The sequence below is a fragment of the Salvelinus sp. IW2-2015 genome, linkage group LG30, assembly GCF_002910315.2.
Source record: "Salvelinus sp. IW2-2015 linkage group LG30, ASM291031v2, whole genome shotgun sequence".
NCBI classification, from domain to species: domain Eukaryota; kingdom Metazoa; phylum Chordata; class Actinopteri; order Salmoniformes; family Salmonidae; genus Salvelinus; species Salvelinus sp. IW2-2015.
The window spans coordinates 19,800,174-19,806,776 of record NC_036869.1 but is presented as its reverse complement, the minus strand read 5'-3'; the positions used below and the strand labels follow the sequence as shown (position 1 = coordinate 19,806,776).

The following is a 6,603-nucleotide window of genomic DNA, read 5'->3' as shown; positions in this document are numbered from 1 at the left end:
CAATACGTGAAAGTGACGTTTGGTCAACTTTGTTGATAGTAGCGGTACTCTAATCATAGGGAAGTAGAAGTGCTAAAAGTGTTTTAGGTTTATCACAGCAGAGTGTAACTCGTGCAAACAGAGTATAGTAATGTGAAACGTGTGTGTTTCATATGGTAACAAAGTGTGGTTTTTAAAAAGAAGTGTATAGTTTTTACAAGAGTGTTTAATTTTGCAAAGGATCTGTAGTGTTTTGCTAATTGGGTGTGTGGTTGTGCTAATTGTGTGTAGTGTTTTGAAAACACGGGCCCTGTTTTGAAAATCGTGCTTAAGCAATCAAAAAAAACTGTAAGAGGAGTAAAACAAGGCTGTCTGTTGTCTCCATATCTATTTATTAWGKCCATTGAAATGCTAGCTATTAAAATTAGATTCAACAAGAACATCAAGGGGTTAGAAATCTAGGGGATAAAAACAAAAGTGTCAATGTATGCTGATGACTCTAGTTTTTTCTTAAGTCCACAATCTGGATCCCTGCACAGTCTCATTGAAGATCTAGATCACTTTTCTAGCCTCTCTGGATTAAAACCTAATTATGACAAGTGTACCATATAATGTATTGGATCATTAAAAAATACAGTTTACACTACCTTGTAGTTTACCAATAAAATGGGTGGATGGTGAAATAGACATACTTGGTATTCACATCTCAAAAAATATAAATGAACTTACCACAATTAATTTCAATAGAAAGTTAGCAAAAACAGTTTACTTACTTATTTACTTACTCCAGATGATTCGTTTTTAAAATCATATGAGCAAAAAATATTTCATTTTATTTGGAATGCTAAACCAGACAAAATTAAACGTGCCTATTTATATAATGAATATGAGTTTCAGGGGCTAAAATGATTCAATATTAAAGCTCTAAACCTCTCACTAAAAGCTTCACTCATACATAAGTTATACTTAAACCCAAAATGGTTCTCCAGTAGATTATTAAGAAAAGCTCATCCTTTGTTCAGAAATGGCTTTTTTGCTTTCAAAACAGATTACAGCTTCTCATTTCCGACTAATTGAAAATGTACTTTTGTTTAAAGTATCGCCCTTTCTTTAACAACCCATACAAAGCTGGTTACAATTTCAGTTTTATCCTCCAGAAAAGATAGAACAAATATTACAACAAGTGTTATGGTAAAACTCAAATATATGGATTAATAAAAAACATTCTTCATGGAATTATTATTATTTTTTAATTATATTTATTAATGATATTATGAATAGAAATGGATGAGTTATGTCACATATGCAGTTATCGAAAATATATGGGAATATCTGCTCAATCCAAATTTACAACCAACTGATTGCAGCACTACCACAAAAATGGAGGAGGCAAGTGGAAAAGGGAGACGGTAGGGAAGTTGTTTGCCTGCCATATATTAAAGATACAAAATTGGCTGAAAGGAAATGGCATATATAGAAAAATATACCAGTTTCATCTGAGGACAAAAATGTTGACAGCTGTGCCAAACAGGTTGCAAAATAAATGGTAGGAGATTTTCGATGTACCAATTCCATTGCACATGGTTTATGAACTGGTACAAAAAACTACACTTGACTCAATACTTAGAGTTTTTCAATTTCAATTATTATATACAATTCTTGCCACCAACAGAACGCTATATATACAACAATCTCAGCTCTGTAGATTTTGTTGCGAAGAGACAGAATCAATAGATCCCTTATTCTGGTATTGCCCTTATGTAGCTTGTTTCTGGTCACAGGTCCAGGAATGCTTAAACAATCACAACATGCACTTAAAATTAACCTTACAAATAGCAGTGTTGGGCGATCTGGAAAGCCATAGCCAATCAATAAATAATACAATAATACTCGTAGAAAAGGTTTTCATCTTCAGCTCACAATCTGTGGATATAATATGATTACAAACATTCAAACATTTTGAAAAACATCACAGCACAATTGAAAAATATATGGCACATGGAAACAAAACAAGGGCGGCCTATGGTGGTAGGTGGGATGGGCTGAGAGTGGCTGAGGGTTGGGATTAAAGAGTTTGTATGGTAATGTATTGTTGTTATATATAAAAGTACCATGTATGTAAAATGTATAGGTAAAATGTATATGTAGCAAAAAAGCTKTAAACAAACAGATATTTGTCTTATGAAGAGTGGAGGGGTAAAAAAAAAAGGGGGYATCCTATGACGGTGCCACGATTAAAGTCACTGAGCTCTTCAGTAAGGCCATTATACTGTCAATGTTTGTCTATGGAGATTGCATGGCTGTGTGCTCGATGTTATACACCTGTCAGCAACGGGTGGGGCTGAAATAGACAAATCCATAAATTTGAAGTAGTCACCTGAACCCCAAAGGGCTGCACATTTTCTTTTTATTCCCCTAGCCCTACGAAGCTGATTCAAATAATCAACTAATCATCAAGCTTTGTTCATGTGAATCAGCTGTGTAGTGTTAGGACAAAAACCAACATGCACACCAAGTTTGGGAAACGCTGCCCTGCCCCATTCCAGTCAAAATAATCTCTGCGAACGTTCGATTCCATTCATTTGCTATGGGCTCGCGCTAGTGTTCCAGCTTAGCCAACGTTCTTATTAGGCCGTTTTTCAGCCTTGGGTGAATTTTGACTCGTTCTATTGTCCAGCCTGTAGCTAGCCAGAGCGAATTTACGAAAGCACCCGCATGTCCATTGAGGAAGCACAACGACATGTAGCTAAACTAAGAATGACGAGAATAATCAAGTCAATAAACGTTGGCTAGTTAGCCTATAGTTAATATACTGGCAAGTTTGATGTACAACTACTAACGTTCGGTAGTTAGCTAACATACCGGTTCATAGTGCTGTAATGATATTATGATATGTGGTTCGTAAGGACAGCGTAGCTAACAAATTGTCAGCCAACATAACGTGTAAGGTAACTTATTTGAAAAGTCATTACATTGGTCGTTAGGGCAAATCTGGTCTGTGATGGGATGGGATGGGGGGGGTTCACACCTAGCTCGGCTATTAGACTATTCTTTAGTAAAGGTTGAATAGTCTATTGTTCAGCTATTAGCCCAACTTGCAACAAATTGCTGTTCCTTTTTTATATTTTTTAATTTTTTATAAATACATTTATTTTATTCATAATACAAAAATCAACTACCAAGTACATCAAACATGTCTAGCAAACCAAACACAGGTATTAACAATGCTCAAACATACAAAAAATATATATACAAATAAAATACAAAAAATAAACAATTTAAGTGCAATTATATTCACTCTGAAAATATCTTATTATAATGATTCATGAAGATGTTATTCTTGTTGTTATTCACTAGGGTTAGTGTTTTAATAAGATAATTAAATTCAATCAGAAAAATTTGTAATTTTGGTATAGAATTTTGGAATTTTTGTTTGTGTATAAAGTATTTGGCAACAATAATAAAAAAAATTACAATAATTTCAGTGGTTTTGTTATCATTGCAATTGTAACATATTATATATTTTATGTTCAAATTATATGCAGTGTTCATAATGTTAAATAAGTACTTTGCAAGGTTTTCCCAAAATTCTGACACAAATTTACATTCAAAGTGAGACAGATTCTCACCTAGTTTTTTCACAGAAAACGCAGATATCATCAATAGCCACAAATTTGGAAATCATAGAATTACATGGATATATCTTATGTAAAATTTTGAAGTGCACTTCCTTAACTTTGTTTGGTATACAGTATTTGTAAGGCCTTAACCATGCATTTTTCCAGACAATGTTCAAATTGCTGTTCCTCTCTCATTCCTTTCCCTCTTCCACGCTTCATCATTCTGCACCGGAGTGGCTCGCTTGTGGGCGTGCTGGCAGGATAGGGCAGCGTCTTCAGTTGCGAGTCAAGAATTCTGCATACAGTAGCACGTTTGTATGAAGGTGTGCGTTATTCACAGGCAAATTGTTATATGCTATTGTCACGGCTCCTCCTCTTCAGTGCAGGGGGCGTCCTCCTGCAGGCAGAGGAGGGTCGTTAGTGATTGGAGTCACCTGGGCTCTAAGTATTAAACTGTTTCACTAATCACTTCTCTCGCTCTCTCTCTCTGCTCCTCCAGGTATGCTCATGATTTGTTTGTTCCTTTGTTAGTTTTGCATAGTGGTTCACTCAGTCATGTTCACACACACATATTCACGCATCCATGCACTTTACATACACCTTACATCATGATACTTCCACACCTCATTCCTTTTTCTTAGTTTAAGTTAATAGTTTGTTTATAATAAAGAACACTTTTAAATTGGCCTATACCTGTTGTTCGTGTCCCCTCATTTTTGTCACAGGCTATGAGCCGGCTTGTGACACTATGGAGGTAGATTTCTGTCTTTTTGTCGAAATCAAAAATAATTGTTCTGACAGCTATTTTTTCCCCGACAGAAAAGGAAGTCAAAGCGGACACCTACGAAGATGGCATCTCAGGTAAGCAGCACTGGGCTGTATTGACGTATCCTCAAACAATGACATGTGCTGCTTTAGATATAACGGTCATATCTCAGTTATTGTTTTCTTTACTTTCAGAGAGCGAGCAGATTTACAGCCATTTTCACTGGACTATCTGTTGCTGCTAAGTCATGGGTTAGCCTTGCAATAACCAAGTGGTGAGAAACACAGCCCTCTATATTTAAATGTTTCAGGTACACTTTGAAAGGAGATACTGTATGTGACGCAGACACCTATTGGCATTATCTTCTATTGTTTGTCCTCATGGGTCTGTTTTTCAGCTTAAAGTACTCTGTAGCCACTCACGTCATCCCTCTCCCCCTAAATCCTCTAGGTTATCAGCTGTTTTGTTGAACCTCTCCCGCATCTGAACTGGTTGACAGAGGGCACTGCCTGATCATAGGTGAGATGTCACTTGGTTGAGTCAACAGGAAGTATTATTAAAGAGATGCTTTACATTGAAACCCCAGAGTTAATGATCCAAGGTCAGTTTTGCATTTCACCTTCTGATTTAAGATGACTGACCGTGTTAGACAAAAAACAAGGCTTAATCATGCTCTCTCGTCTGCAGGTATGTTTTGATGTCAGAGGAATCCAGTCCCGACAGCGCAATTGTGATGAACTGAGAGAATATTAGGGTAGCACTGTCATTCATGAATCATATGCTATCTTCTGCTGTTCTTACCTCTCTACCCACCTCATCTTCTAATGCACACCATATGTGCATTGAAGTACAGATTTGCCTACCATTTTTTTTTTTTAACTATGCAAGTCAGATAAGAATGACTGCCTAAGAACTGCCTTGTTCAGGGGCAGAAGGACATATTTTTACCTTGTCGGCTCGGGGATTCGATCTTGCAACCTTCCGGTTACTAGTCCACCTGCCCGCCCAAGATTGAACTTGTATTTATAATATTAAAATGCACTTCTTTCAATAAAGCGTTTCACATTCTCCACTGGTTGAAATACTATCCTGTGTCCGTCCTCAGATTAATGGAGTTAAATGTGCATAGGTTTTTCTCTCTCTGTATATATGAATTACAGATCAATCATGTTTAGTCTATTGTATAGTTACAATGTGTAATCATTGATATCCCAGGAGCAGTAAACACTGTTGAAGTGTATACGAGAGAGATCTTAATGTCTGAAGTAATGAAAAAAAAAAAAAACCATCTAGGTCTAAGCGATCGATGACAAAGTTAAATGTTGCCGGTGTAACAGTTTACTTCTGTCCCGAAACAGTGACGCCTTATGCACCACATATACTAAACCGGTACCCATCGCTCCACAAAAGCCGCGCCCTTGCAGAGTAATGGGGAACAACTACTTCAAGGTCTCAGAGCACAGTGAGTCACCGATTGAAACGCTATGCAGTGCACTACCCCCCAAACTAGCTAGCCATTGCTTCACACCGGTTAAAGCATCCAGCAAATAACCCCCCATTTCAATTACGCCAGTGGCAAAACAAGTGAAATGGTGAAGGAGCAGGAGACGAGTTTAATAGCCCCTAAACTCACCTCTGGTCTCAAGAGCAGTTCGCACTGCATTTCCTCCGATTGGTTCTCCCTGTTCCAATCGGGGACTGATCTAGACCTGGGACCACCAGTGGGCGAAGTTATTATCAGCTAGAACAGAAAGACCAGCAGCTCGTAGGGCCAGGGGAGCGTTTTCCAAACTGGTGTGGCATTTTGGTTTTTGTCCTAACGACTAACACAGCTGATTCACATTAACAAAGCTGATGATAGTTGATTATTTGAATACAGCTTTGTCGGGCTAGGGAAGTAAAAAGAAATGTGCAGCCCTGTTGGGGTTCAGGTGTACTGAGTGTGGGAACCTTGTCATAAGGGTACAAAGTGAAGTACCCTGGACTGTAGGCTGCACACCTTGGTCAAATATTAGAATCTGTAGCTGTTGTATTGTCATCGAAACAATTCCTGTTTTCTAATCAATGTCCTTTCCTTAGCTCAGGGTAAAGTAGTTAGGCAGCCTGGAAGAGTCTTATGCGAGCGCAAAACATTTTGAGTTGTGTTTTGCCTCCGTTTTAAGTCAATCATAATAATTTGTCAAATGCCTTCACAGGTTGTTTTTGGCCTATTGTTGGCGAAGCTGTGGGCATACAAGC

The 6,603-nt window shown here is 37.7% G+C and overlaps 1 long non-coding RNA gene across 1 annotated transcript; it reads left to right on the top strand.

The window, feature by feature from the left end:
- Positions 1-3,820: 3,820 nt before the first annotated feature.
- Positions 3,821-5,433, top strand: LOC139023283 (uncharacterized). The gene is made up of 5 exons (XR_011474424.1): positions 3,821-3,922; positions 4,419-4,460; positions 4,560-4,639; positions 4,816-4,884; positions 5,053-5,433. It is a non-coding gene; the product is annotated as an uncharacterized lncRNA (long non-coding RNA).
- Positions 5,434-6,603: the final 1,170 nt, after the last annotated feature.